The sequence below is a fragment of the Lupinus angustifolius genome, chromosome LG12 (genome assembly GCF_001865875.1).
Source record: "Lupinus angustifolius cultivar Tanjil chromosome LG12, LupAngTanjil_v1.0, whole genome shotgun sequence".
Taxonomy (NCBI): domain Eukaryota; kingdom Viridiplantae; phylum Streptophyta; class Magnoliopsida; order Fabales; family Fabaceae; genus Lupinus; species Lupinus angustifolius.
Genome location: NC_032020.1, coordinates 6969324 through 6975107, shown reverse-complemented (window position 1 = coordinate 6975107; position 5784 = coordinate 6969324).

The window sequence follows — 5784 nt, the reverse complement described above, 5'->3', positions numbered from 1 at the left end:
TCGGATGGAAAATTAGTCAGGACCATAAATGGAGAAGAGCTGAATAAGCTGAGGAAAACTACTTCTTTTGGATTACGAAGCACTAATGCTCCTTTAACAATAATTACAACTACAATACTTGCAGATATTGATGAACCGAATGCTCCTCTCAAGCTAAAAGAAGCACAAACAACAATCACAAAAAAAGAGTAGTGCCTACCTTGGCTAGCTCTACTCTCATCATGACTACTATTTCCATAATAATGAAAATCATCATGTTGTTCTAGAAGGTGAAATTTCATCAAAGACTACAAAACATTGCAATCAACAACAACAACAAAAACAAAAAAATGAAAAACTATAACAAATTCCATATAATTTAGCTTTTTTTCTTTCTAAAATGCACATAACTAAACAACAATTCAAATTAAGATACAAAATACCTTTTCTGGCTTCATCCATTGCTTTAATTCCTTCAACATGACTTCACATGAATTTTTAAGTATACCAATCTGCAGGACAACCTATATCAGTTCCAACAATCAAGAACTATTGGAATTTCAAAATACAGAATTCTTGAGATTCAAAATCAATAATATTTATTATTAATATCAGAGGTCTCAATAACAAATAGAGAGTGACTGGAAGAGTCTCAATAACAATATCAATAATTGATTAAACTTGTAAAGATGTTTAATTTCCTTGTCCCCCTTTCCATTGCAACCTCATCCTGACAAATCACATTTCTGACCATACTATCAACATTGCTACTTGCACATGAGCTTTTGCATACTAGTTTTACACCAATTATAGTATACACAAACACACAAACTTATTCACATCATCATAGTGAATGATTTTGTTTGATGAAAGTTAAAAATTTGTGTTGTTTTCTTCATACATACACTCTGATACTGACACATACATATATATGAGAGTATGGGTTTTGTGCAATCAACATTTTTTATTTTGAGCCTTTGTAAAGCTTCAAGACTCGATCACGAAGAAGGAAATACCGCAGATCCATTGAGAAACTATCCTACCTCCTCCTTCACATGTTCCCAAGCTCCAAATTAATCTATGAATAGATCAAACAGTTGCAACAAAATACATGGAAACTAAAACCAATAAACTTAATTACCATATACCTTCATCATAAGCTATTTTCATTTTCATACACTTAAAATGATATAGAACCTTGATATGACAAAGCTGCAATATGCTCAAACAATTGAACTATGAGTTCAATTGACATAACTAGCTACTTCAATAAAAGTATATATAAAATATTTTTATTCAATTTCAAATCACATTCCACCAAAAACCATAATTGCACTCATTTGAATATTTTATCAAACACATGGTGTGCTTCGAAGTATCAACCATCCTAAATGCTAATAAGTAATAACATATGCTAAAAGGTGAACAGAGGTAAAATTGAAGCAAAAGGCATATGCACTGGACAAAATCATCCTCAAAGGAGTATATATTGATTACCTTGAAGACATTGATAGTGCTTCAAATTAATTACAATATATGTAATGCTTATATACATATACTCCTTTCTAATAAACTTAGATTATTAGAAACATTGCCCTTCAATTAACTTAAATGACACTGGTTATATATTGTCAGTTCATATACTCCTCTTATAACAATCTTTCCAAATGGTTGTTACATTGTTAATACGTTGTGAAAGAGATAATAAGTGATGTTACAGAAAGCATCACTATCTTGCAAAGGCAAAAAAATTATTCAAACAGACAATACATTTGAGTGAATAAAATGATAAAATAACAATTTAAAAATATTATAGATGGAAATCTATAATACTACAAGATCTGAAAATTAAAAGAAAATAATAATAAAATCGAAAAGGGACTCACACTTGGTGGGATTGTCTGATTCACTGGAGTACTTGACCTGAGAGATTCAACTAGATAACATAAATAATAATAAAACTAGATGAATGAAAAGAAGTTAAACCCTAAAAATTAGATAACGAAACAACTTCATAATACAAGTATCCATACAAATTAAGGAATTTGAGTGATTAAAAAGTGAAGCTATGTAGGAACTAGTTGCTTGAAGCTCAACTTGAATTGTTGATTGTAGGAACTTGATGAAAGAATTTGGAGGAAACTAGATTGATGAATTGAAGAGTGAATTCTTAAAATGAAGAAGAAAGGGTTTTGGTAGCTTAGAAAAAGAAAGAGGGAAAACAAGAAGAAGAAAATGGAGTTTAAGGGGAAATAAGATGAATTGATGAATTGAAGAGTAAATTGACGAATTGAAGAGTGAATTGAATATTGAATTCGTTAGAATGACTTCAAGAATTGAAGAATGAATTAAGAGGGATTGAAGATTGAATTTGGACAGAGGAAGAGATGAAAAGGATTTTAACGGAATAATGAGTGTGCGGGACAGAGGAGAGAGGGGAAAAGAAAATGGAGGGAGAGGGAAAAAGAAATTGGAGGGAGTGTGCTAATTAATGGGTTGGTATTGGTATAAATTTTGACACGACTCATTTAATGTGGCAAAAGGACCATGGTTAAGTAGATATTTTCTTGTAGTGCGATTTATTTTTGATTTTTTAGATATATGAAAGAGCCTTGTTGAATCATACGTGAAAATTATGGATGAGGAACCCTTCCAAATTATCATATACGTACAACATAAATGTGCCCTATGATATAATATTTTTTTAACTTCAATTCTATCATATTTATACTAATACTAAATCCATCATACATGCAATCTAACTGTTAAATAAAGAAGTGAATCATTAGAAAAAATATGGACGACGAAGATATTTGTTTTATTTCAATTAACTAAAATTTATTAAAAAACTTGTATTGATCGAGTTTTATATGATTATAACTAATGAGAATAAGGTATCTCCTCGTATAAGGAGAAAGTTATTTCCCTCTGTCAGTGAAATCATGACATGTGACCTATTTCATCATTTTCTATAAAAAAAATCTAAAACTAAATAAAATAGTACACATGTCATACTTTTACTAGCTTAAGAAGATAAGTTATCTCTTAATGTGAGGAGATACATTATTCTCATAACTAATATAGTAAAACCTTAATTCCTCAAAGTTTAGCTCCATCAACTATTCTAAAAGATCAACATTACACTAGAATTCGCATTTAATAACGCTCATTCAAAAATGTACGTGTGTTGCATAGTGTTAAATGTAAGGCTGAAGGTAATTTACAGAATTTGGTGAAGCAAACACTGTTAAATGTGATAGATAAATGTGCAATCAACAACGCCTAATGAAGCAACCATTGTTGTTTATATGACATAGAGATTGAACATCGTTTAGTTAAGTGGGTGTTGTTGAAACTGACATAGCACTTCGTATAGTGAGTGTTGTTAAAAGACATATTTTAAATATTGGTGTTTCGTGTAACCTAACTACATAAATGTAATTATATACACTAGTAAACAAATTATACAATAGTTAGGAAAGAATTAACTAATTTTGAACTAATTTTTCCTAAGTATTATTGTAGATTATATTAGTTTGGTAGTCTGTATAGATAGATATACAAGTATATATATATATTTATATATATATATATATATATATATTTATTTATTGCAAAGTACTTGTATATAGTTGGATTGTTGAGATTGTGAAATAGAAAATGTACTTATTGTTGCTGAAATAAATGAGATTGTTTATATTTGTCATAATATTGTTTTATTATATGTGTTTTGTGTTGTTCAAATTTAAGCATTATTGTTTTGCAATTTTAACATATTTCAAAATATACATCAAGATCGTCTTTGAAACTAATGTGACATTTTAGATGCCTCGCATGTGGAATTCTACATGCATCTCACGTTAGCCTCAAAGACAAAATTGGTGCTCATTTTCATTTTTTGAAGACTTAGTTGATGGATCCAACATTTAGGAATAAGTTGGTCATGATTTTTTTCATGAACCTAAATTTAATTTATAATTATGTACGTAGTACAGTCTTGATATCGTCAATCTATCAATTACAATTTTCATATGACACTAATCAAAGGAAAGCAAACTATTGTGTATGGTATCATCTTTTATATGATTTTTCCTAGTTTGTGATTTGGCATGTTTCATTAAAAAATAAACATGTCTCTCCAATATGGAGATGCAATATTTTTGAAGTACAAAAATAGCTTCGTAAACCTACACAACTTTTTATCAATGTATGATTTCTATGAACCAATACATTTTTTCACTAATAGTGAAGAATTACTACATTGATCATGACCCTTCACATAAGTTCTTACTTTAAAAAACACGACAAAGAAATATCTCTTATTTTCTGAGAATCCTCTCACAGAGAGCTTAGTACAACAGCTCGTGAGAGGTCATATTTGAAAAACAAAATCTAGAGTCTCACAAATTTAAGGCAAACTGCCAATGAATTAGCTTTATGAGAATGAACATATTTGTCTAGTGTTAAATAGGTGCAATGAAATTCTTATTAAAATTGCCAAAATGGGGGTTCATCGATTCAAATTATGGTAACACTTTTAGATATACGACAAAAATGAATAAAACTCGGATCCCTAAATTTAGTATATAAGGAATTTTGACTAAAAGTGTTGCTTGTGCAGTAAATATTCTCTTGAAAACACTCCATGACAAGAAGAACAATAAAAATTATAAAAGAGATTAACAAATCCAAATAGATTTGGCTCAAGATTAAACTGAAAAAGAATGAAATGAGGGATGATATTTTTCCCACATCCTTTTACCCATAATTCATTATTATTCATTACAAAAACATGTGTTGGAAATGACTATGGGTAGGTTATAACAAGATGGTTGAGATTTTTGTAAAAATAAATTGATAAGAATGGTGACATAAATATTTTCTTCTCACAACTCTGTCAAGAACTATAACTTAAATTAATCCTCAATTATATATTGAGCATTTTTATAAGGAGTGGTCTGTTTACATTCAAGTTAAGTTATACTAGTTACAATTAATCCTAGTCATTTATTTTCTTCAACCCAACGAACCAAATGAGTGAGTGCAATAAATGATGCGAGAGAAAAGGAGAAATATTAAATAACTTTTAGGTTTCACCTATTTGGTCCATTGGATCAAAGAAAATGAATGACTAAGATTAAGTATAACTTGTGTAACTTGTTAGAAATTTCCTGATGATTGGTGAAATACCAATCCGTGGATCCTGCGAAAGTGGAGACGATAATGGAATGGAATTCTCCGAAGTCGATGACAGAGATCAGAAGCTTTCTCGGATTAGCGGGGTACTATAAAAAATTCATTGAAAGATTTTCAAAGTTAATCTTGCCGCTAACTACACTAACGAGGAAGGACAAACCCTTTGTCTGGATGACGAAGTGCGAATCAAGTTTTCAAGAGTTGAAGGAGAGGTTGACCACATGTTGAAAGTGTTATTCGATGTTTATTTTATTTGGGAGTTTTCTCCTCTCAACAAATCGTCCTGACAGCAGTGTCAATTTGTTGAAAGATTAATACTCTCATTTTCGTTATGTTCCTTTTGTAAGTAAGAGACCTCGGTTTTATTCTTTGTTCGCCATCTCGGCTTTTTTGAAATAAATTCCAACGCCGGTATAATGGTTTCAAGAATATTCCAGTTAACAATGATGTGAATAAGTCATTCCTTCTTTGCCCCATCTCGGCTTTGTTAGAATAAATTCTAACGCCGATATATTGGTATCGAAGCAATTACCTATTACATAATTATTAAGTACCTTTGAATATCATCTCGGTTTTGTGGAATAAATTCCAACACCGGTTTAATGGTAT